The sequence below is a fragment of the Neolamprologus multifasciatus genome, chromosome 19 (genome assembly GCF_963576455.1).
Source record: "Neolamprologus multifasciatus chromosome 19, fNeoMul1.2, whole genome shotgun sequence".
NCBI lineage: Eukaryota > Metazoa > Chordata > Actinopteri > Cichliformes > Cichlidae > Neolamprologus > Neolamprologus multifasciatus.
In genome coordinates, this window is record NC_140457.1 from 4,775,828 (window position 1) to 4,799,564 (window position 23,737).

At 39.7% G+C, this 23,737-nt stretch overlaps 1 long non-coding RNA gene across 1 annotated transcript; it reads right to left on the reverse strand.

Moving 5' to 3' along the window:
* Window positions 1-7,581: 7,581 nt before the first annotated feature.
* On the reverse strand, window positions 7,582-11,909 carry LOC146495767 (uncharacterized). The gene is made up of 2 exons (XR_014871274.1): window positions 8,451-11,909; window positions 7,582-8,339 (listed from the first exon to the last, which is right to left on the reverse strand). It is a non-coding gene; the product is annotated as an uncharacterized LOC146495767 (long non-coding RNA).
* Between the last annotated feature and the right edge of the window lie 11,828 nt (window positions 11,910-23,737).

A 23,737-nucleotide genomic window follows, 5' to 3' on the forward strand; every position in this document is an offset into this window, starting at 1 on the left:
TGTTTATATGATAAAGGTGAGGGACTGATGCTTTAATGGTAAATGGCCTGTATTTATATAGCGCTTTACTAGTCCCTAAGGACCCCAAAGCGCTTTACACAACCAGTCACACACACATTCACACACTGGTGATGGCAGCTACATTGTAGCCACAGCCACCCTGGGGCGCACTGACAGAGGCGAGGCTGCCGAACACTGGCGCCACCGGGCCCTCTGACCACCACCAGTAGGCAACGGGTGAAGTGTCTTGCCCAAGGACACAACGACTGAGACTGTCCAAGCCGGGGCTCGGACCGGCAACCTTCCGATTACAAGGTGAACTCCCAACTCTTGAGCAACAATTGCCGCCCTAATGATCAAAGAAAAGACATGTAGTATTTCTCTCAGTGAGTATTAAAGATAATTGTATTAATCACTCCAAGTTTGAAAAGAGTTTAACATTTTAGAATTTCTTAGTCTTGAATTGTGTACAGTACATTGTGTATTGGCATGAACAAAATTTCTGGACCTACCTTAGAGATATTTAAAGTCTTGAGTGAGTCAGAAAAATAAAATTCCTATATGATGAAAAATGCTGATTTTTTTTTCATTATTTTTTGTGCAAGTATGTTTTTCCTTTTATCCTGATGTATTTCATTGGTTTATATGACAAGCATTTAAACCTCTGACCTAAATCTGAATAAAAAAGAACTAATATAAGACAGATTTAGTTTAAAGTATGTGTGTGCATGACCTCATGCTATCTTACTGGAGTGCTCACAGCATGCTACCATTGCCAAATCAGCTGTCCACATCCCACTAAATCACTGACATCAAAACGTGGTTCTGTGTTGAGAAAAGCAGTCTATGGGGAGCTTATGAAGCATTATTCACGCTCCTATAAACGTCTGTATGCTAAACGGGTTTTGTAGGTGTTTCACTGGTTAAGAAAATGTAATCCCCTGTCTTCCTGTTAATCCAATTGGTTCCAGGGGGATCCTTTCATTCTCTACAGGGAAATTTGAACTCAGGGTCATGTTGTTATGCGATGCAGTGAATTCTCCCAGAAATATTGAAAGTCAGGGCCCTCGAGCCAAATCTGTCACCGTGAACTGATATGAATCATATATTTTAATTGCTTTCTTGTGACTTTTTCTTTGGCCAGACTGCAGCGTTAAAAAAAAGCGAGAAAGAGAGAAAAAAAGAAAAGAAAATCAGGCCAGGTATTACATTAAACTGAACCAAGAGGTTCTTATAACAACTTAGGGTCTGAAATGTCCTCAGTTTACTTTTTTATTAACTGTGCAAAATTAATGTTGTCAAATTAATGATTTGAGTCAACAGCTTCAGTATTAACTGCAGATTTGATTTGGAGATCAAACTTAATGTTAATGGCCATGCAGAAACATACAAATGAACCCAGTGCTTGCTTACAAATGCTATATGTCTTGGTTTATTGGTTTTGCTGTAGTTGAATTTTGTCTCTCTGTCTCTTCCCCTTCTTGTCTCTAACATAGTAACTAGTCGTCCTTTGTTCCCACTTCCTGCTGTATTTGAGTAATTCTGTTTTCTTTTGTCCATCCATCCATCCATCCATCTTCATCCGCTTTATCCGAGGCCGGGTCGCGGGGGCAGCAGCCTAAGCAGAGAGGCCCAGACCTCCCTCTCCCCAGCCACCTCCTCCAGCTTATCCGGGGGAACACCAAGGCGTTCCCAGGCCAGCCGAGAGATATAATCTCTCTTCACCACGACGGACCGGTGCAGCATTACTGCAGCTGCAGCCCCAATCCGTCTGTCGATCTCCAGCTCCCTTCTCGCATCACTCGTGAACAAGACCCCGAGGTACTTGAACTCCTCCACTTGGGGCAGGAACTCATCCCCGACCCGGAGTGGGCACTCCACCCTTTTCCGGCTGAGAACCATGGCCTCAGATTTGGAGGTGCTGATCCTCATTCCCGCTGCTTCACACTCGGCTGCGAACCGTTCCAGTGCGAGCTGGAGGCCCCCACCCGATGAAGCCAACAGAACCACATCATCCGCAAAGATCAGAGATGAGATCCTGAGGCCACCAAAGCGAAAGCCCTCCGCCACTTGGCTGTGCCTAGAAATCCTGTCCATAAAAATTATGAACAGAACCGGTGACAAAGGGCAGCCCTGGCGGAGCCCATCACCCACCGGGAACGAGTCCGACTTATTGCCGGCAATGCGAACCAAGCTCTTGCAACGGTTGTATAGGGATCGAATGGCCCGTAGCAATGGGCCAGACACCCCAGACTCCCGCAACACCTCCCACAGGACACCCCGAGGGACACGGTCGAATGCCTTCTCCAAGTCCACAAAACACATGTAGACTGGTTGGGCAAACTCCCATGCACCCTCAAGTATCCTCGAGAGGATAAAGAGCTGGTCCAGTGTTCCGCGACCAGGACGAAAACCGCATTGTTCCTCCTGTATCCGAGGTTCGACTAGCGGATGAACTCTCCTTTCCAGCACCCTGGCATAGACTTTCCCAGGGAGGCTGAGGTTTTCTTTTGTGTCTTACTTTATTTAATCCATTCTTTTGTTTCCTCCTGTGACTCCTTGATTGTTTTCACCTTGCCTTGTTTCTACGATAGATGAGTGTATGAGTGTGTGTGTGTGTGTGTGTGTGTGTGTGCAGTCCCAGTGTACCAACTTACACACTTTGAAGTGCACTCCTTCAGAGACCTTGAGGGCTTAGGGCTGTCCTAATGTCAAATGTCAGCCAAAGAGCATGAAGGCTCTTTGGCTGACATTTGGAGGCCTGTATATAAACTTGCCATGCCCAATGGAGTTATTCACACTTTACAGCACTGTGATGTTAAACACAAAGTTACCGAAGGATGAAAATATAATTAGTGCAGATTCTAACAAAACAAAATTCATTAGTTAATAATTACTTGTTGGCACCTCTGTAGGACAATAACCTGGCAGGCAGTCCCTTAGTGTATCTTTGCAGTGTTTGAAGCAAAATGCCCTCAAAATAAAATTAAATAAAATGTTCCAAAAGCACAATGCATGAAACAAAGTCAAAGACCAGGTCCTTTTGGAGCAACACTTATGTAGGCATAAGATTTTAAATACATTTTCTTGAATAACAAACAAATACACTGCAAGTGCACTAAGAAATGAAATATGTAAATAAAAGAAAGTTGGGAAAACTGATGGGAATTCAAATGAAACATTTAACAAAGCATCAAGGAAAGCATGCTAAATAAACTTACATAACAAGACCTCCAGTGAACCCACTGTATTCTTCTGAAAAGTTTTCTTTTGGCTGCTAATGTGGATATTACCACTTTACTCGTGCATATGTAGGATAGATTGCATTTAACCTCTTAAACCCCAAGCCTAACTGATCTCCTGCCTTTTGCCCCCGTATCAGGGGGCGTTGGGGCTTAAGAGGTTAAAACACCACCAATTAAATAAAAAGTTGCACAGCATCTACACATGTGTCATCCTGTGTTGTGTTACAGGAGTTACTGTGCGATTTAATTCAAGTATTGATTGTGTTATAGACAAACCCTTACTACAGCCAAAATAAGTTAAAAACACTCAGTTTATTTACATCCAGGTTGAAGACTCACTTATTCTTAGCTGTTTTGATTTTTGATTTTATATACTGTTTGTTGTTTGTTAGTTAGTTAGTTTGCTTGTTTTAATCAATTTTAAATCATGCTTTTTATTTGTTTTTGTTTCTAATGTCTCTGTAAAGCACTTTGAATCACCTTGTTGAATTGTGCTATACAAATAAATTGCCTAAAACCACTAAGTCAAATCTGTGCAAGTATCCATTCTTGAACTCGAGCTTTCAAGGGTTAATTCACCGTTTCCAAGCTGACCCCAACCAAAAAGGTTGCGTCTATTGTAGTATTAAATGGGTTACATGCGTCAAAGTTCCAAAGCTCTTGTGATATTGGATCCATCTACGGCAGAATTATTATCTTCACAAGCCACAGTTGCACAAGAAATGAGCTTCAGCTGTTCTGAGCCAAGTGAGGCGGGGATGCAGCTGTATGTTTCACTTGGAAGCATTTAGATACCATTTTCTCTTGTGGTTCAGCTCAGGAGCATGTTCTGCTTGTCTGCTCTGCTTTGTCAGCTGACTCTGCCATGTTGTTTAATGCAACAGCTGTGAATGACTGCACTGTGCTGGCTGACAACCACCTCATGGCCCAGGGTCCTTTACTATATTTATGCTCCGGTTAAGAGAGCTGCTTAATTAGGTCTATAGTGAATGTAAAAAAACAAAACAAAAAGAATATAGGCAAACTGTTGACATTATTGGTCTTCCTCAATTACCATCATATTATAAATTATCAATATGAAGAACATTTCATGTTTATCTTTTGGGCATTCACGTAGAAAGCAGAGATAAATATAAATAACATGTTAGCTCCCGACAATACCTTCTAATATTATACCGACCAAAAACTCAGAAGAGGTTATTTGAATTTACAGGAATGTGGGAATGGAAACTGTACCACTAATAATGTAGACTTCCTTATACCGAGACTATCGTCAATTTCAAATGTATTCAAATGCCATCAAAGAAAAATCTTCAGTAAGAAACCATTTAAAATACAAGAGTTGATTTCTTGAAATATTATTAATTGATTTGTTTGCCAACAAATACTGTATTTCCTGTGCTATTAAAAGCTGTTTACTTCACATCCATTGTATTGTCACTACAGTGGTCTCTTGTTTATTGCGGGAGTTACGTTCAAAAAATAACCCGCGATAGTTGAAATCCATAAAGTAGCCAGTAGTCTTTTTTTCTTTTTACAATTAGATATAGATGTTTTAAGGCTGTAAAACCCTTCACTACACACTTTATACACTTTTCTCAGACAGGCATGAACATTTTCACACTTTTCTCTCTTGTTTAAACACCCTCAAAGTTCAAACCAGTATTATCCAGTATTATCGAATGAAACAAAAGATCAAACCCTGTTTTAAGTCCAGAACATGGGAACAGAGCATCTGACTGTTTGGTTTCGCTTAATGCGCCTTATAATCTGAAAAATACGGTAACTTCTACCCTCCTCTAGCATGTCCAGAAGTCAAACTTTTTGTGCGATGTTAGCATCTTCCTCCGTCTTTTGGGTGCTATCTTTGACAGTGCAAAATGTTACGTCGACACTGTTGTGTTTTTTGGGGAGAAAACTTGCAAACATACAGTTCAGCACTTCAGAGTCACACTGTTAGCAATCGAAGCTTTATTTAAATGTGACAAGCTGAACGCATTCTGTACTGTACAGGAAACACAGCACGGAGGAGACTGATTGACAATGGTCTACAGCCGATCAGGATGCAGAACACAATGCACTGTAAAAAAACAAAAAACAAACAAACAAAAAAGCATGCAAAATTCCACAAAAAAAAATCTCAGAAACAGCGAGGCAGTGAAAAGGGAACCGCGTTATAGGGAGGAATCACTGTATTGAACATTTACCAAACAGGCATTTGCTCTTGTCTCTACAATCCAACTGTCCCGCAGAGCTAGAACTGCAGATTTCATGTCCTCTGTTGACTTGTTTGATCGGAAAAAGAAGTCTAAAAAGTGCAACATGTACAGCATATCTACATTAATAAACACTTCTAATGGTAACGTGCCAAAACGTATGCATATGTTTAGAGACACTTATAATGGACAACGTTTTTCCTTAACCATAATTAAGCCATCCATCCACTTTTTAACACGTATCTGGAAACAAGTTATAAAAGCAAATTGGTGGATATTGATGCATCCGCAAGTTGCCCAAGTTATATTCTTTCCAGCATGTCCTTATTCCGCCTCACATTCTTCTCAGAGTTGGACATGCGCTAAACACCTCAACCCTAACACACGCACCTAAACTACCTCCAGCAGTTCTGCCCCATCTCTAAGGGTGAGCACAGACACCCTTTACAGAGAGTCTATCCACAATCTTATTCTTTCCATCAAAATCAACAGTTCATAGCCACAGATACACAATTCGACAGCGTTGACTTCACCACAATAGACCAAAACAACATTTGTACCTCTGGAGACTCTGTGCCAGTGTATTAAAGTTACTTGCACTTATATTTGGGATATTCTGCCTGTTTTTTATAACTTTTCAATTTCTTACTCCAAACCTCTAATAAAATTGTGGTAAATAAAAATATCTCAATAATGGGAGGTTTGTGAAAAAAGCTACACCCCTTCCTTACACTCAGGCCTTATAGTTTACAGTCTTAGTTTTTGGAAAGACTTTGTGACAGTAACAGAAAGGTCCCGCCCTCCTTTGAAAACTTAAAATTTGTATTCATCCAATTACCAAGTCATCCCCAACTGGCATTTAAGGTTTAACTGTGAACAATGGAAGAAACAAAAGTGAAATTTCTTTCCTCTCCCATCCTGTATTAACTATTGATGTCTCTTCTTTCTGACATGCCAGGTTGGAGTTCCGTCTCCTACTGTTTCAGAGTTGCTTGCTACTTGTCATATATGTTTAATGACAGAAAGCAAAACGATGCAGGGCAAAGAGGATGGCACGAAGGAGGAGATTAAAATCAAAGAAAACAATCTAATTTTACACAGCTGTCTGGAGGAAGCACACTCTTTCTGCTTTGTTTCATCTTGTTTCCTTCACATGCGATGGTATGTCGTGTAGAATTGTTCCCGCACTCCTCCCATGTGAAGTGACAATGCCTTTGATGACTAAAAGACCCCTTGCTGCAATGCATGTCATCTGCATATGAGCAGTCATGCACAGACACACAGTGCTACACGTTGCATGACAGTCAACATTATATTGAATCATTTATTCATAACAACGCTGAGAATTCAACTGCAGTTTGTTGGGCAAAAAAGAGCAGAGAGGTGGCTGGATTCAGAAATGAGGACTCCATGGGGGACCGTTTCCCTGACAGTAATTAACCAAACTCTGATCTCATTAGAATTAGAAACTGTCAGAGGTCATTTAAGAAGAGGGAAAACTGGAGTCAAAATATTCTGATACTCTTACAAGAGGAATTATTTAAACAGAAGGTACAGATGTAGTCTGATTCTAACTGTGTGGCAGGCAAGAATGAAGGAGCAAAAGTGCAGCCTTATGGAGGCGAAAACGTGCCCTCAACACAGCAACACAGCAGGAGCAATCAGGAAATGGGAGACAGGAGGGAAACACAGCTGGGACAAATTAGACTTAACGAGACAAGGAAAGCAAAACTAGAATCACTGACACGGGCTGTATCCCAATTCAGGGTCTGCAGCCTTAAAGGCCACATTTTAAGGCCGATTACGTCACAGCGACGCAACGAAGGCTGTCCCGATTCGAAGGCTGCTCGAAATGCGGCCCTCAAATGCGTCCTTCATTTCCCTGAATTTTAAGGACGTGGCGGTGTAGACTTCGTGGCCCAACATATCCCAGAATGCATAGCGCGGCGGTGGGTGTGGATAATTTTGCCGAAAGAAAACGGCGAATGAGGGGCGCCCGAAGAGTAAACTTTAAGTAAGTAATGAATATTATGTCACTACTGTTGGCCACATGTCGGCAAAGTTATGTGACATTAGTGACGTTTGTACTAACTTGGTTTTAAAGCCTTTACTTTAAAATATACGCCGTTCAATAGCTGAGCTTAATCTTACAGAGAATGATCAAAGCTCATGTAGAAACAAACAAACAAATGAACAAAAGATTTTCTCCTTCATTTCTATCAAACAAAGCTGTATGAAACGTTTCCAGCTGTTAGTATCATGGTTGCTAGGCAACCTGGGCTGCGCGACGGAGGCTAGACCGTCCGATTTCACAAGCCTCGCACTTCCGGCCTTAGCGGTCTTTAAGTACGCGGCCCTTGTGGACCGTTAAGGCTGCAGACCCTGAATTGGGATATAGCCACGGACTCTCAAAACAGGAAACATAACACAGAAACGTGGACTAGACAAGGGGACACAGCTGACATGGGAGACAGAGCAACTATGGAACACAGAGACAGAAACCAGAAGACTAAAAACTTGAACATAGAAACCAAAGACTAGAAATTATAAATAATGACGAAATCAAAGTTCAATAATAATGCAAAACTCAAAACACTGGGTCAACAACCCAGGACCATGACAGGTATATATGTATATAAAAAGACAGGGCTCACAGCACAACTGCTGGTGCACTTAATTGGTCACGCAGAAGGCTGCCCCCCCTCTCTGAGCCCGTTTCTGCTGGAGGTTTCTTCCTGTTTAAAGAGAGTTTATCCTTTCCACTTTCACCAAGCAGTTGGTCATAGGGGTTGTTTCTACTCTGGTCGAAAGAATCCACGCTTCGTACTGATGTCCACAATTCTTTTATTCCTCTCACAATCATGGAGCACCGTGAAAACTAGAAACAAGCAAAATAATATCAATAGCACATATAATATTCATCTCAGCCACTTATTTCGTTTCACAAAGTGCACAAGTATTAAACAAATAACAGCATAATGATTTTTACCGTGTACGCCTTGAAAATCCAGCAGTAGAAAAGTTGTACATTCCAAAAAAAGTCCGCCGTGTTACCGTTCTGTCTCGTCTCTCCCGCGGACAACTTCCGGTTCCCGCGACTCACAGGAAGTAACTACTTCACAATAATTTTTTAACAGAAACATTTCTTATAAGAAAGATGTATCACTGGATTCATAGATTATCTTTTCCTACTGCAAATGTACACAAGCATGAGAAGCAAATAAAGAAAACAAATAGAAAACAATAACGATCTCAGACGCGCTTTGGTGTTGTCATGGCAACCCACACAAACATTTCAGCGTCAGCTACAGGGGTCATCTGATTGTTGGGGTCTTCTCTGTATTTTTGGAGGGTCTTTAACTTAAAATATAAAGCGCCTCAACTGTTGTTGTGATTTTGCTGTACATAAATGTCATATAATTGAATTGAATCCTACAGTATGTCTCCAGCAGAGTTCCAAAAAACTCTAGTGGGATACTGGATAATCATTCCGCAAGTACATGTTTGCCTAATATGTTAGAATCTCATTTAATTAGTCAACAATGTGCTAAATGCAGCATTTATTAACATAACAGTGGTTACTGATGAGAGTTCTACTCTTTAGAAGTGTTTGTATGTAGTGTTGGTCGTAAGATGTTATGTACTGGGTTTGCTGCCCTATAACAAAGGAAATTACATTTTGGTTCTCAATTATTTTGGCAGTTTCTCTCTCTTCCTCCCCCTCATCACTGCAGAGTTGTTTCAAACTTTAAAGGTTACCAGCTAGCAACCCAGACTAGAGTCAAAGCACAGCAGCATTTTGAACCTTTAAAAAACCTTTAAGAAATTAAATTCAAAATTTGTAGGCAACTAGCATATCATTAAACAAATACCATTGCAAACTGTTAAGTTATGTGGAGATGAGAGAGGCCTGTTATTTCAGCATGGGCAATGTCATGCATTTCATTTGTTTATTCCATTACATGTTAAATCATGTTAGACTTAAAAAGTAGGATTTGATCAGAAATATGCATATGCTTCATAAATAATGTTTGGAGTATTTAATTTTAACTCTGACCTGTTTACTTTCAAGCATGAAGATAAAAAACCCACTAAGACAGTTCATAGTTAACGTTAATTAAGATTTAACAGGCATACAGTTTAACTTAGTAGCATGAAAAAGGCAGTCCTACATCGTGCATTTCTGAGTATAAATCAACCTTTTTGAATCTGAATTTGATTAAACTTAAGTCACTATGGAAAACCGAGTTAGTCTGCTGTCAGTTTCAGTCAAGTTTGCAATTCTGTGCAATCTTTTTTTGATAATATGGAGATAAAGAAATGTGATATATAAATAAAAATCATTCCTGTTGGTGTTTACATGTTCAAGGGTATTTATTCAGGTGTAGCCTGACTCTTGATTTTGGTTCCCTTCAAGCTTTGAGGTTTTCAGCATCATATCATGGCTCTCCAAATTGCCCAGAGTGGAGTCTTAATATAATTTAGGAAATGCATTTAGAAAATTGCAGCGCAGAAGTTATACATTAATTTGCAACCAATCAGTATCCTACAGTTGACTGCGATGTGTTATAAACTGGATGACAATTTTTTGCAAACCTTCACCGAGTCAGGCTGCAAATATTTGGAGACAGTTTGGCTCCCACCAGGCAGCCTGTGCAATCTCTCTGTGATCAAAAGGGGTTGTCGCAACTACTTGCTATCAGGTGCAGATAGCAATAACATGCAATGCAAACACTCCACATCAAATGATTTTTCTAGTCACAAGGAGCCTGCCATCCTAGCTCTGCTCGACTATAACAAAAGCATCAAATAAACCATACATCATTCCCTCATTCTAAAACTCATGAAGCCTTCTCTGGTCAGTGTTTTCTCTGCCTAATAGATCGCTCATGTTACACTTAAATACCAGTGACATAATTATAGTGCTGGCTGAAGATGCTGGACTTGTGATTACTTATGTATAAAGACAGGATCATATATAAATCAGTATGCATATGTAAGGTGATGTGACACATTCGATTAGAAAGATAATCACGTGATTACATCATGTGAGTTCTTCTGTTAATGTGCAAATAACTGAGATAAATATGGATTTTTGCTTCTGCTTCTACTCTTAGCTTTTTATTTGATCTGAGAAAAGAAATGACAAACATAAAAAGCTTCCCTTTGACTTAAGATAAGAAAAAAGAATGATGTCCAACATTAATCTTTAAAATAAACACACACAAATAGATATGTTTAATGTATAAAATTTAACGACTTCAAAGTTTTCATTCCCTCTTGTTTTAATGGACCTGACAAGCTTCTTAAATGTTCCCTGTCATGGTAATGGCGACACAGTAGTGCTCATCATGTCTGAGAACTAAAATAGCTGAGCTGTGTTTATGCTTACACTGCTTTTGTATTTCATTTGGTTTGTGACGACTAAGAAAAGGCAGAGAGAGAACACGACTCCCCCACACAAGACAGATACAAACTTTATATATATCTTTTCCATATGGGAGATCTTAATATCTTGAGATCTTTATTGTTGAGTTGGGATTTTCAGAGTGAGACCTTTGGGCCCTCTTTTCATGCAGGCACCCTGTGCCAGGGACTGCTTTGTGCCAGTAAAGCAAAAGGTTCTTGATGAGCAGCGATATTTTCAAAACGCTGAACAGCTTGTGCCTTTTTGGTGGGTGGTTGATTTGACCTGGGCAAATGTGCGGCATGTGACGTACTGCATTGGTTGGATGCTGGTGGCACAGGGACAAAAAAATCTTAGTTATACAATCTCAAGACGCTGGCAGTGTTACCTCTTGCTAACGTGCATGTTTCTCTGTGATAACTGGCTATCCTTCCACGTGGAAAGCTATTAAGAACCTCGCGGTGATCACACCAGAAGCGACTGGTTATGCCTTGTGTGTTAGAGAAAGCATGTGGCAGTTCACACTCTTCACAGGCCTGTGAGACTCATTAAAAATGGAAAAGGTAAATAGAGTGAATACTGTGAAAAAATTACAGTGGTACAATCAGTGTTGGGAAGGTTACTTTTAAAATGTATTCCATTACAGATTACAGAATACATGCCCCAAAATGTATTCTGTAACGTATTCCGTTACCTTACTCAATGAGAGTAACGTATTCTGAATACTTTGGATTACTTAATATATTATCATGCTGTTTACAACTACATGAATGTACTATTGCTGTGATTTATTACTATTACTGAAGGTCCGCGGCTCCGAACCGTAGTAAAGGGACCTCTGGCTAATACGGTGGGTTCTGTGTCGGGCTGGTAGCCGAAAACTAGCTTTACTTTGTTGTCTGGGTCAACTTTGCTAGAGAGAGACAGAGAGAGGCGTTGAAAGGCTGCTCCAACGGAACTTATTGTTTTTGGAGGAAAACACGAACACGGTGTACAGTGGAGTCTTAATAGCTTACTTACAACTGGGCTCATCAGGCACTCTTCTTGGCTGCAGTGGTCACCCGTGTTTCCTGGGTGAGAGAGGCCTTTTTGTTGTTGTTGTGCTAAGCTAATAGGCAGAATGCTACAGGCATAGCTCTAAAGAATGTAGCATCATAGGCAGTGTAGTCCGTGCTGCAGGGAGAATGGACTGCCATACCCGTTATGTGTCTGTGAGCGAGGGAGGGAGAAAAAGGAAAAGTACGAGCTGTCATCAAGCAAAACCGGGAGCTGGAAGCATGTAAATATAATAATAACCACTGCAGCCAAGAAGAGTGCCTGACGAGCCCAGTTGTAAGTAAGCTATTAAGACTCGACTGTACACCGTGTTCGTGTTTTCCTCCAAAACAATAAGTTCTGTTGGAGCAGCCTTTCAACGCCTCTCTCTGTCTCTGGCAAGCAAAGTTGACCCAGACAACAAAGTAAAGCTAGTTTTCAGCTACGAGCCCGACACAGAACCCACCGTATTAGCCAGAGGTCCCTTTACTACGGTTCGGAGCCGCAGACCTTCAGTAACAGTAATAAATCACAGCAATAGTACATTCACGTAGTTGTAAATAGCATGATAATATATGAAGTAATCCAAAGTATTCAGAATACGTTACTCTCATTGAGTAACGTAACGGAATACGTTACAGAATACATTTTGGGGCATGTAATCTGTAATGGAATACATTTTAAAAGTAACCTTCCCAACACTGTTTATAGATGGCTGACAAACTCATAGTAAGACAGAGCAAACAGCAGTAAAACCAAATACAGTAAAAAACGAGAAGCCCTCACAGATGCCATTTACAGTAATCTAAGAAATCCTCATCAAAAGTAACAAATTGACAATTAAGTGTAAGGTCTGCAAAGAATGTTGAGAAGACAGAAACCGTACAAACCACCAATTACTCCCACTGGCTCACTTCTACCCTCACCCGAGCCCTCATCTGCACCATGCTGTTAGACCAGTTTACCCTCATTACCCTCAGGGATTTGGCTGACCCCTCAAATCGGAGAATCAATTGTCCTGAGGGTGTGAAACAGTGGGAGACTTTCCCTTTTCTTTTTCTCCAGTGCTGTGGGACAAGCAGTCCTGTAATGTCAGAAATGCTGAGTCAGTGCTTCAGTTTAAAAAGTTTGAAAGTCCTAATATTTTATTGTTGCATAGATTGACAATTGTAACGTTGTTATTCTCAGCAGAGTGTAAATTAACCTTTTTATTTACTGTCAGAATACACTTCCCAAGGAGCAAATCTTTATAAACTTGTTTATAATGTTTCCGTTATTGCACAGGAAAAAACTACTTCATCGTTTTTTCCAAAATATGTGATAATGAACAAAAGAGAACAAGAAAAGTATGGAAGGTAACAACCGACTTTATGGAATAAAAAATTCTGCTGTCAAAAATAATTTATACAGCAGGTAGAAAGAGTCCCTCCGTCCCTTCGCCTGGCTCCATGTGCACACATACACACCCAACACACGTATGCACAGACTGAACACCCATCATGTTCAAGCACTCCCCACGCCACCCACACCGCATGCGCACACACACACACACACACACACACACACACACACACACACACGCCAGTGTTTTCTGATGAATACAAAATGACATTTCAATTTGGCTTTTCCCTGTTGTGATGTTGTTGCACATGCATACCAAATCAGCTCCTTCATTTATTTCCCAAATCTGCTCCTTTTCTTTCTTTTCATCTCTTAAAATGAAGAAATGCAAATTGTAGAGAAAAAAAACAAACAACAAATGTTTCTAAATGCTAAATGTGAATGCTGGCATGTTATATAGCAAAAAGGTCTGCAGGTGAGATGATCTGCCAATCATCTGTGTATATAGTTGTGGGCAAAAACAGCATTTTTAGTTTTTTATTTTTATTTCATCATCCTACAGAAATCATTAGAAAAAAACTGCACATTGGAAACTTGAATAAAAGTCAGAGTGCACCATTCATGTGTATCAACAGGGATTACATACAGGATTCATCGATACACAAACTTACCAGAATGAAACACCCGAGGTCTGCAAAAGTGTTTCCTCCTGTCTGATTTCTTTTGTTCCTTCTTTTTTTTAAAGCATATTTTTCACAGTTATCATTTTGTATTTACTCAAGTTATCTATGTTCTAATATTAAAATGTGCTTGATGACCTAGTACAGCGGTCCCCAACCTTTTTTGCGCCACGGACCGGTTTATGCCCAACAATATTTTCATGGACCAGCCTTTAAGGTGTCGCGGATAAATACAACAAAATAAAACTAGTACCGGTACCGAAAAAAATAGGATTTATTCATAACACGTGAAAAGACCCAGGAAAACCAAGTAAACGATAAAAACGATAACAAAATAACGCTGAAAACCGATAAAAACCCTGAAAACTATACATTTCACACCTGAGCCTCAACTCTCGCGGCCCGGTACCAAACGACTCATGGACCGGTACCGGTCCCAGGTCCGGGGGTTGGGGACCACTGACCTAGTATATTTAAGTGTAGCAAAACTAAGACATCAGGAAGAGAGTAAATACTTTTTCACAGGACTGCACATCTGAACAAAACACTCATTTTGGAGGCAAATGCTGTGGATAATTTAAGTTCAGCTCTTTGGTCGCGGAACCTGAGGAGTAAAAATCGTATTGGAAACCTTAATTATTGAGATGAAAATATTCTGTTTTGGGAATGTGTGACAGTGTGTATCACACGGATAGATTAATGAATTCATTCCACTAATTATCATCTAAAATTTCATGCGTTAAGTTAATAAGGGAATAGATTTTTTTGCCACTGTGAGCCAATGCAGTGACTTTGAATGACTCTTGAGTAGCATGGATGCATGATTTTACTCTCCCCAGGCAAGAGCATCATTAAGAAAGTATTTGGTTACATCTTAAAAAAGGTGAGTATCTGCCTCCAAGACACTGAAATATTTCATGAATTGAAATGAACTCTGAGATCTGCTGAATATATTACTAAATCAAGAAACACTATTAGATGGTTATAAATAGTGCAGCCTGTGACAAAGCAGGGTTACTAAATATTTGCACACACTCATTTGTTCTTAGTGTATTAACATTTCTTTAAACACAGTTGCAATGTCTACAAACTGAAACTTGCATACAAGCTAATACCTACTTAATCAGACAGTTGCTGGCTCTTTGGAGACAAGATTATTTATGCTTATTAAATTTAAGAGAAAGAAGATAATATTTAAATTTTTTTTCTTTACATTTTCATACATTTCAAATTAAGTTGGAAGAACTTTTTTCTTAACCCTGTGTGTGCGTAAATGGATTGGCTATACAAACTTTATCTGTGTGTGTGTGTGTGTGTGTGTGTGTGTGTGTGTGTGTGTGTGTGTGTGTGTGTGTGTGTGTGTGTGTGTGTGTGTGTATTTATTCTCAGCCTGCCCAAAATCAGTACCGGTATCAGCGCCCTCACCAATCAGTGCCTGTTGTTCAGGGTAAAAAGTCGAACCAGTAAGTGTTCGCCATTTACAATAAAATAGCAGCCAATCAGAGTAGGTTTTTGTATGAAATGGCATCCAGATGACTCAGCTGGAACATCTGAATGGGGAAATCATAAAAAGACACAGGACTTCAGGTCTAAACCCTTTGTTAGTCAAGCGTGATTCAATCAGTGAACCAGTCGTATTATTATTCAGACTATTCTTTCCTGTAGTATGAATTATTAATTTGCATCCCAAAATTGCTAATTCGTTCACTCCTTTACCTACAAAGCATTTTCTTGTGGCTATATGAGTGATTTTACCTGCGGATAGTTTCTATAATGTCAGTTTTTGTAAGATAATATATATATGTAACATTATGGAAACACCACTACACACACACAACTGCATTCATGTGCATTATCAGAATAAAAGTAAATTACTATGCAGAAAAATGTTCCCCATCAGCATTAAAATGATTCATTTCACTGCTGCAGATCAATGACCGTTTTCTGCAGTCAGTCAGTTTTGCTCATTTTAAATACTTTATACGCTGTTTTATGTCCAGATTATGTTCCATAAATTATATGTTTGTATTGGCTTTCCTGTGGAGATCACATATCTCCGAAAAAGCTTTTGTTCATGAGCTTAGAAACATGTGGCTACATCTTGACTTTTAAAAATAACATATTAAAATAAATCGATAACAAATCATGTCATGTCTTTATATCTTACTGGGAAAATTGCCAATTTCCGCTGCCAATAAGATGCTTTTTACCTACTTTTGTTCACATATGTTTTTTATAACCTATATATTAAATGGAATGACTGGCAAGCCAAAAAAAAGAGAAAAACATCAAATCTTAAAGTTTTGGTTGACAGTTATTTATATGTTTAGAGCATTGGCAGTCAATCTGTCAGTCTCACCACCATCCAGTTGTGTCTAAATCGTTTACCCAGCCAGTCAGTCCCTCACAGAGCTACTCAATTAGAGGACCAGCCAGCTGCTGAGTCAGGGACTCAGCCAAACAGTTGCCTCAGATAGTCAACCAACCAGTCAGTCAGTAAGTATGTGTGTGATATAGTGATTCTATAGATGCCCTGCTTAATTTAGCAAGTCCAATAAATTCCATGCTTCACCGACTGCAAAGTGAAAGCCTTGAAGGCATAAATATCCACGTACACAGTTTTCAAAGGTCATCATAAAGAATGAATCTCCATGCAGAGCCCTGCTCACACATAATCTGTTAATACATGGGTGTATCAAATTGAAATTATACCCGATGTTATAGATACAAAGCTGTTTGGTATTCAGAGGCCAATGCACTCAGGCAAAATAAAGTTTGATTACATTCACTTGGTGTGCCGGTACCTGATTGAATTGCTAAAATATAATCCAGCACGACTTTGAATCCTGAGAAAAACATTAAAGATAAGCTCCTCAACATTAACGTCATCTACTTATTAGTACAGTTTGATTTCTAGTTATTGCTACACTTGCTGTCTGGCAAAATGCAAATGAAGTTTGCAACATGAGATGCTGTTGCAGTGGGTTTCTACTCTGATTCTATTAGACTTTAATAACCATAGTCTTTAATCTCCCTTCTCATTATTTGTTTCAAAGTGTAGAGAATGTCTCCAAAGAAGAAATGGGCAATAAAAGAGATTGAAAATCTCCTGCAACATGTTTTTGTATTACATATCCTAATCTAAATCACACATGCAGTTTTTGTTTCTGCTTTGGTGCTCTGTTTATAATCCCACCACTACCCTCTGGACAGCTCCAAGGCCAACTTTTCTTGGACTTGGCACAACTGGGCTCTCAAAATTCAGGTCTTGTGTTCCTGTAGTAGTATTTTTCCAAATTTTCACTTTGACACTTCATGTTTTCTCTGAATATATCAACCATTTGCTCAACTTTCTGTAGGTTCAACTGGCTCTTTTGAAATGCAGTATGTGCAAGAAAAGACCATATGCTTTGCATGCAGCATGATCTTTTACATTGGAAAACAGGTCCTCAGAATCGTATTGTAGTTGGAACCGATGGTTTTAGGGAGATGCACAGTCACATTGAACCAGGTGACTTCCTTCTGCAGATTTCTGATTAGTGTTATCATTTTGTAGAACATTTAAGTGACATGAAGTTACGACATGCGGGACTGTTTTCAGTGACATCGCGCGTCATCACATTTATACCACAGCTTTGCAGTGGACATAATATGCTCCTGGGCTACAGTTCCTGCATTTGAGCCTGCAAATACTGGACACATTGGACAAACCATCATAGCACCGTCCCCTGCTTTTGTTGTGCCAGTGAGAATCTCATCAGGACCTCTAACAGCTGTTGCTGTTGTTTTCAATGTTTTGTAAAATCTTTTTTCAGTGGATTTATTGGATTTTTGCATGTTGTATCTCATAGTTATATAATGTATTTGATACTAAGTGTTTTCTCTTATTACTATTTACAGTGCCACCCCCTCTCTGCTCTGTGTTCCCTGCTACTCCCCCAACTGAACATCATAAAGATAACAAAAAATGAATGTTGCTCCGTACCTCGTACATCTGGCCTGAAGGTGAACTATGCTGTGACACAGCCAAGACGTTAGAGACACAGAGATACTGCGTGAAGTGGAAAAGGGCCACTTTAAAATCCCGTTACACCAAAATCTGTGACCTACATGCTGACATTCAACCAGACTGTACGTACGCACACACGGCAAGCTGAAAAGAGCAATGCGAAACAGAGAGGTGGGCCAATAATTGTTTGACCTTTATGTTGGCAGTCAGGTTGAAACTGTGGACAAAGGCAAGCTTATCCTGACTGGGGAGAAGTTAAGCCTGACGATACATGCAGGCTCAGTGGCAGAAAACCTCAAGTCCCCAGAGTAGCAGTGTGTTTTTAATTTTCAAGTGTTTGCCCGGCTCAAAAAGTCAAACAAGCTACAGTGTTTTATCTTTACGTTTTGCTTTCCATATATTAAAGTGAAATCAGGTAGAGGTCCTTTATAGAACATATTTATAACAACAAAACAAAGCTGATTAAAGAGAAAAAGAGACTAACTTCTGTATAGGAAACGGTCTTGAGCTAAGGATGTCTTAGCTCAAGACTGGATTCTACAGAAGGTTGAAGTTCTAGGACTTTAAAACTTGAAAATATTTTGGGAGCTCTGACATGAAGCAGTAGACTGTTCCAAAGCTTAGAGGCGGCAACTGAAAAAGCACGAATCCTCTTTATTTACCTCAGATTTATGAACCATCGGGAGCAGGTAATCTACCTGGTCAGACAGTCTGGGTGATCTGGCTCGAATATAGAAGTCAAGGAGCTCTAGAAGATATGAAGGAGCTTCCCTGTTTAAGGGTATGATAATAAAACAAACAGAAAACCAATGTGGTGAGTAAAATTGGTCTTATTGAGGTTTCAGTTAAAAGGGGAGCACACAGCATTTTGGGTAAACTGTAAACATGTAACAGACGTCATGTTTAGTTAAAATTAAACACATTTATCACCACTGTATGGATTTAATGGGAGAAGAATTCAAATCTCCAAACATGAACTCTGCCGTGATCTCACTTAGAGATAAGTTTTCATCCATTAACTGGAGTAAATCAGCAGTTCTGCCTCTAAATTGTAATTTTCATAACACTACTCCTTTCTCCACTAAAGTCTGGTAACATTGGATAACTAGGTATGATTTTTTTCACCAAGCTCTCAGACCTGGTATGGTTAAATTATATTCCTTTATGAAAAACAGTAGGCAATGATCTCACATGTTGGAGAACTTTACCACTTTATCACTTTTTCCATCATTAAAATGATGATTCTACTGAAAATAAACACCTACAAACAACACCCTCTATTTCTCCATATATTCGCACCACGATCACGCAAACACACACGCTCAACGGCAGCACATTTACAACAGCCTCACAGCAAGCACAGACTTACAGGACACATACGCAAGCCACGCTTGTTCATATTAGTGAATAGTCACACACATAGTCAGACTTATGGAGCCTATCACCACACTTTTTTCTCTTTCTATTTACAAACAAGTGATGTTTCCACATTTTCTCCACCCGTCTAAACGGAACACCCAGCTTACATCATTAGACATACACACACAATTATGGGCATGCTGAGGTTTGTCACATGGAATGTAAATGGGGCTGGCACCAGAGGAAAGAGGTTAAAGATATTTAACCAGCTTAAAAAACTACAGGCAGATGTTGTTTTATTACAAGAAACTCACAGACCTGTTACAGGTTTAAACGAACTTAAAACACCTGAGTTTCCTAATGTGTTTGCAGCTTGTTATAATTCTAGACAAAGAGGAGTAGCAATTTTAATACATAAAAATGTTAATTTTACAGTACTTGATACAGTTATGGATCCAGAGGGTAGATTTCTAATTATTAAACTATCAATATTGAACAAAAAACTATGTATTGTAAGTATATATGGTCCAAATGTTGATGAACCCTCATTCTTCCACGGATTTTTTAGTGCACTCTCTGAACACCTTGATTGCACACTCATTCTTGGAGGCGACCTCAACCTTGGACTAAATGAAGAAATGGATAGGCTCAACACAACAGGAACTCAGCGCAATTGGCAATCCACAAATATAATCAAACAGTATATGAGCGACTATGGCCTTTGCGATGCATGGCGCTCCCTTCACCCCAACAGTAAGGAATATACTTTCTTCTCACATGTTCATCACTCCTACTCTCGTCTGGATTATTTTTTGGTCAGCAGCTCACTGCTGAGTGACATTTCAGACACTGAGATTCACCCTATAGCTGTCAGCGATCATGCTCCTGTATCTTTAACACTAATACACAAGAATAATACTACGCCAAGTAAAAACTGGAGATTTAACACATCACTACTTAAAGATGAAGACTTTATTAAATATTTTAAAAAGGAATGGACTTCATATTTAGACTTTAATGACACTCCCGGAACATCTGCTTCTGTTCTATGGGAAGCAGGAAAAGCTGTGATGAGAGGTAAAATAATTTCTTTCTCATCACACAAAAAGAAAGAAGAAAACAAAAATATTCAGGAATTAGAAAAAACCATCAAATCCTTAGAAGAAGCCTACGCGTTCCACCAAGATCAAGAAATAATGAACAAAATATGCAAAACAAAACTAGAATTAAATGAAATTATTAATAGAAAAACACAATTCCTTGTACAAAGACTTCGCTTGCAGAATTTTGAACACAGTAACAAACCAGGTCGATTTCTAGCAAACCAGTTAAAAATAAATAAAGAAAAAACAACTATATGTGCCACTAAAGATTTATCAGGGAACACAATATATGACCCTGGAAGAATAAACAAGATTTTTAGGGATTTCTATGAAACTTTATATTCACCACAAATAAACCCGTCTAAAAATGAAATTGATTTGTTTCTTGACAACGTAACTCTTCCAAAATTACTAGACAGTCAAGCAATGGCACTGGATTCGCCACTGACGCCAGGTGAACTCCAGGAAGCCCTGATAAGTATGCCCATTAATAAAGCTCCAGGTCCAGACGGCTTTCCTGCAGAATTCTACAAAGAATTCTGGACAATTTTGGCACCAGTATTCCATGGAATGTTGCAGGAAATCAAGAAAAATGGCAGACTACCACCAAATATGAATTCTGCTAACATTAGTCTCCTGCTAAAACCAGGAAAAGACCCTTTATTTCCCTCAAGTTATCGTCCAATATCCCTTATAAATGTAGACCTTAAAATAATCTGCAAAGCTCTCTCAAAGAGATTAGAGAAAATAACCCCCCTCTTAATTCATCCTGACCAAACTGGTTTCATAAAAGGTCGGCACTCCTCAACAAATACTCGTAGATTTCTTAATTTAATAGACTACTCATACAATAAAAACATTGAAACCATAATATTATCTCTAGATGCAGAAAAAGCATTTGACAGAGTTAACTGGAAATTTTTATTTGCAACTTTACACAAATTTGGTTTTGGAAACTCTTTCATAAATTGGATAAGAATATTATACAATTCCCCAACAGCTCGTATCAGAACAAATGACCAGACATCCTCCAGCTTTTGTCTCCTGAGGGGCACCAGACAGGGATGCCCACTCTCCCCTTCACTTTTTGCAATTTTTATCGAACCTCTAGCAGCAGCACTTAGACAGGCTACAACAATTAAGGGCATAAAATGTAATAACGTAGAACATAAAATCAGTCTCTATGCAGATGATGTGTTGCTTTTTCTGCAAAACTCACAAATCAACCTCTCTGAGGTAATTACTCTAATAAACTGGTTTTCAAGAGTTTCAGACTATTCAATTAACTGGCCAAAATCTACAGTTCTTCCCATTAACTGCTCCTTCCACAATTCATCTTCTGCCCCACTACAATCTGGAAATATTAAATATTTAGGTATTATTGTTTCTCCTAAGCTTTCAGACTTAATTAAATTAAACCACATCCCACTTCTAAAGAAAGTAGAAGGCGATCTGACTAGATGGAAATCTCTACCCATATCACTCATGGGAAGGGTCGCCACTATAAAAATGATGATCTTGCCAAAAATAAATTACTTATTTTTAATGATCCCTAACAAACCATCACAAGATTGGTTCAGATCTCTGGATTCACATATTTCTAAATTCCTTTGGAAAGATAAACCCCCGCGCATCAGCTTAAAAACGCTACAAAGAACCAAGGATAGAGGAGGACTAGATCTGCCTAATTTTCACCAATACTTCTTAGCCAACAGGCTTCAGTTCATCTCAGAATGGTTAAAATGTACCCTCTTAGATGAGCCCTGGCTAGATGTTGAACAGGCACTATGCAATGATCTAGAGATTTCAGACCTACCATTTATTAGCTCAAACATCAAAAGACATGAATGCTTTAAAAGCATCAACATCAGCTTTTCTCTGTCAGCATGGTGGGAGTTTCTAAAAATAACGGAGTCTTCATTAATCCCATGCAAACGTACACCTATCTGGAATAACCCTGACATATTACAAAACAAAAATATGATTAATTTCCCAGAATGGAGTTGTAAAGGAATTAAATACTTAGAACATATATTAGAGGGAACAGAATTTATTCCATTTGACAGACTAGTTACACAATATGGGATCAACAAGAAAAGATTTTTAGAATATCAACAAATTAAATCCATAGTAAAAAAGAAATTTAACCTCAGTCAAGTTGAATTACAAACACCACCAAGTGTGGTTCAATTTCTTACTCTTAAATCCCCCAAACTATTATCTAAAATATACAGAACACTTTCTAAAATAGATGAATCAATATCCCTTCCTATTGCAAAGTGGGAAGCAGATTTATCAGTCAGCTTAGACCAAAACGTCTGGTCTCAGATTTGCTTAAAAACCTTTAAATTTATTAAAAATCCCAATCTGCAATTAATACAATACAAAATACTGCATAGAGTGCACTATACAGGTCATCGAATGTTTAAGATGGGCTTTACATCCGCCAACAACTGCTCACACTGTCAAGGCAATACACCAGACAGTTACATCCACGCTCTTTGGTTCTGTCCACCAGTGCAGAAGTTTTGGCACGAGATATGTGAGGACTTATCAAAGTGTCTGAAATGTAAAATTCCAACCTCCCCTTTAGTATGCTTGTTGGGAAATTTGGATGATGTCACTACAGAAATTAATACAGTCCACATGGTTTTTATTGCCCTATGCATCGCCAAGAAAACGGTCCTCATGAACTGGAAAAATAAAAATAATCTTAATTCTAGCCAATACAGAAACTATCTAATAGATCACATTAGTCTCGATATAGCCTCTGCCACCACATTAGATCAATCCCTCTGGGCTCCTTTGATCGGCTCCATCACCTAGCGGGGGTGGGGGGTCGTGGTTTGGTCCCGCCTTGGCTATTGTGGTTGATGTGGAGGTTGGGATGGGCTTAGGGCACCTGGAGGACCCCTAGAGACGTTATCCCTGGAGGGCTTAACCCGGGGGTTGTGTTCATAACCTGGTTAGTGGCTCTGGTCGCTCTCAGAGGTTGTTCTCCTCGTGGCCGCGTGCAGCGGGGCTGGAGGATGGTCTGTGCTGGCGGACGTAGGTTACTGGCCTGGTGGCCTGGCTGCCCCTGAGTGGATCCGGGGCGGGCGTGGGGGTTTGGGGTTCGGGGGTGCTTCGCCTCCGTGCTGGGGCTCTGGCTGGGCCTTGGGGGCTTCGGTCCTCGTCGGTGTGTCGCCGAGGTTGTGGGCGGGTGGGTGCACGGGGGCTCAGCCCTGGCGCAGGGGGCCTCTTGTGCATCGGCCTAACCGGGGGGCTCTTGAACTGGCAGGGAGGTTGTTCCATCTTTGCAGGAGTCCACTCTGCAGGTGGGGGAGAGACATAGGAGAGGTG